Raw genomic sequence first — 3,547 nt, 5'->3', positions numbered from 1 at the left:
GGCATAAGCTAGCAGGTGGCCGGGGTGCTGGGGATGCAGCCCCGCCGCTCATATTACTACATCTGGAGTGTTGGGATTGGAGGCTACAACTCTGAGCCAGAAGGAATAGGTAAACTGCATTGCAAAGTTGATACTGACCTTGAAGGTTTGAATGCCTGTATTGAGGATGTCTGGCAGCAGAGCAGTCTATGTACAGAGACCAGTCAGTGACAAAACTCCATGGCAGGAGCACGCCTAGCATGTTTGAAGAACAGCAAGGAGGCCAACTTGACTGGGGGAGTGAACCAAAGAAAGCAGAACAAGAGGAAAGGTCAGAGAGGAGATGATGCTCGGATAGAGCTGCTGGTTTCAAGTTCATTATCATGGCTCTAGTCTCAGAAAGAAAGCTCATACCTGCCGGGCGGTGGTGGCACAATCCTTTAATCCCAGCACTCGGGAGGCAGAGGCAGGCAGATCTCTGTATCTCTGAGTTCAATGCCAGCCTGGTCTTACAAAGGGAGTTTCAGGACAGGCTCCAAAGCTACAGAGAAACCCTGTCTCAAAAAAACAAAAAAAAAAAAAAAAAAAGCTCATACCTCTCCTTGCAGTCATAAAAGTAAGTCCATGAATGATTTATAATTGGAAGAGGGTATTACCTAGTCATAATTTTTAAAGGAAACCCCCAAAGGAGTCTATATGCCCATACATTCCATGGCATGATTATACTAGGTTAAGAACCTGTAATACACAGTGTCATAGACTCCTTAAGACTCTATCTTTGAAGGACTCCTCTTTGACATAGCTGGTATTTGACTGTTTTCTTCAATAGAACATTTCTCTGGTATTCTGATCACAGCAGGGTTGCATTGGTTTGGCCAATGGCCATTATAATACTTAGAGCAGGGCAGATATGATGTCAGCTTTAAAATAAATTGGGAGGATTAAAATAGACCAAATGAGAGTTATTTTCTAATAGGAAAAAATGGGTCACTTCTTAAAAAGAGTTCATAAAAAGAGTCATCCAATTTATACATTTCTGGCCATTTTATCTCTAGCAGTTTTCACTTACAGTTCCAGTATTTTCATTGCAAAATAAAAGATATTACAGCTTATAGTAACATCCATCCTGTACAGGAGTCCCCATTTGACTTTTTACATGTTGTTCTATAGAAAAAATAAAAATTGTTTCCAAAACTTTCTTACCTGAATCTAGGTTTACAAAGAATAAGAGAGAGAAAGAGAAAAGGTTGGTGTAGAACGTCCTTCTGTCTTTGTGCTGCTTTCATTGATTAATAAAGAAACTGCCTTGGCCTAGTTAATAGGGCAGAACTTAGGTAGGTGGGGAAGACAGATTTGAATGCTGGGAAGAAGAAAGGCAGAGTAGGGGAGGAACGCCATGGAGCCGCCAGAGATAGACGTGCCAAATCTTTCCCGGTAAACCACTGCCACATGGCGATATACAGGTTAATAGAAATGGGTTAAATTAATGTAAGAGTTATCCAATAAGAAGTTAGAGCTAATGGGCCAAGCAGTGTTTTAATTAGTACAGTTTCTGTGTGATTATTTTGGTTCTGGGCAGCCGGGATGAACTATTGGCCTCTTCCTCTGCAATAAAAGGTAAGCATGACAGACTCTTGGAGTGAGCATCAATCAGCAAAGCTGGGTATGAACTTTTAAAAGTGTGGAAAAGCTAAAGATAATATGAAGAATGGCATAAACGTCTAAGTCTGTATTCCAATTAGCAAGACTTTTAGAACTTGCTTTGGATTTATGTTAACTAGTTTCAGTTACTGGGGTGTAAACAACACACAGTCAAATGCACATAAAGTATACACTTTGAGCTGTATATGTACCTTCCAAACTAGTAATACAAGTCAAGTGTGGTGGCGAATGCCTATAATCCCAGTTCTCAGAAGGCTGAACCAGGAGGATTGAGAAATCAAAGTCAAGCTTGCCCACACAGCACTAACTTTTCATACAAAAACAAGAGATGAGGCTAGAGCACTTGCCTAATTTGACCAAGGTCTTGGATTTAATCCCTAACAAGGAGGAGAGGATATCATGAAGATGGCAAGCATATCCACTGAAATTTTTCCCATTCTCCTGTAAATATTTTTCCAAACCTCTGCACACCTAGATCCCCAAGAACACACTGATTTGCTGGTTAGTTATAATAAAATACTGTGTTAGCTTTATACCACTGTAATAACCTTTCTGAGAAAATAAATTAAGTGGGTAAATAATTCTTTTGACCCCTTGTTTCAGAGGCTTAAATGTATGGTCACTTGGCTCTGAAGTTTCTGGTTCTAATGAAATAGAACATCATGGCACGGTAGAAATATCTTTCTCATGGTGGTAAGACATCAAAGAAAAATGGAAAGAAATTTGGGACAAATACAGTTTTAAAAGCTACTTCCCTTCCCCCAACTAATCTCCACCCTCTGAAGTTCCCACCTCTTCAGTGAATTCATTGATGAAGTCAAAGCCTTCATGATCCAATCACCTCTCAAAATCCCTACATCGATACATTGCTGCAATGGAAACCAAGTTTCAGATGGTGCAGGTGTTCCTTCTGTTTGTGTGTTGCTTTCATTGGTTAATGAATAAAGAAACTGCCTTGGCCTAGCTAATAGAGGCAGAACTTAGGTAGGTGGAGAAGACAGAACTGAATTCTGGGAGGAAGAAAGCAGAGTCAAGAGAAGCCATGGATCCTCTACTGGTGATGGATGCCAATTAGAATCTCTGGTAAACCACTGCCACGTGGCAATACACAGATTAATGGAGATGGGTTAAACTAATATGTAAGAGTTAGCCAATAAGAAGTTAGAGCTAATGGCCAAGCAGTGTTTTAATTAATACAGTTTCTGTGTGGTTATTTCTGGTGTAAGCTAGCCAGTGGTTATTTGGGGTGTAAGCTAGCCAGGCATCCAAGACAAACAAGGGGCCCCCCTGCTCCTTCTACAACACTTGGCACTCCAACATGGCCAACTAACTCCACGTAAAACCTGAGAGGGCTTAAAAAGGAATTCTAGAAAAAAAAAACAGAGAGAGTTTAACATAGCTTTTTGCTGTTTGCTGGCAGCATGCAGCAGAGACATTTTCCTGACTTAGCAGCCACAGCAGGAAAAAAGTGGTAGTTTTAAAATACCGGTTTTCTGGACCATGCTGCCAGCACGACCTCTGACTCTCACCTTATTTCCTGCCGTCTAGTTCTCTTAGGTGAGTTTGCTTCTTTTTGTTCTAAAGTTTTCAAGTGTTCTGTTAATTCACTAGTGTGGAATTTTTCCAGCTTCTTTATGTAGGCACTTAGTGGTATGAACTTTCCTCTTAACACTGCTTTCATTGTGTCCCATAAATTTGGGTATGTTGTATGGTCATTTTCATTGAATTTTAGGAAGTCTTTAATTTCTCCCTTTATTTCTTCCTTGACCCCTTGATGATTCAGGTGAGCATTGTTTAATTTCCACGTGTCTGTGGGTTTTCTGGAATTAGTATTGCTGCTGACTCTAGTTTTAAACCATGGTAATCTGATAAGGTACATTGGATTATTCCAATTTATTTGTATTTG

This window comes from Microtus ochrogaster, unplaced genomic scaffold (genome assembly GCF_000317375.1).
Source record: "Microtus ochrogaster isolate Prairie Vole_2 unplaced genomic scaffold, MicOch1.0 UNK45, whole genome shotgun sequence".
Classification (NCBI taxonomy): domain Eukaryota; kingdom Metazoa; phylum Chordata; class Mammalia; order Rodentia; family Cricetidae; genus Microtus; species Microtus ochrogaster.
The sequence above is the reverse complement of the archived record's forward strand: the minus strand, read 5'-3'. Positions refer to the sequence as shown.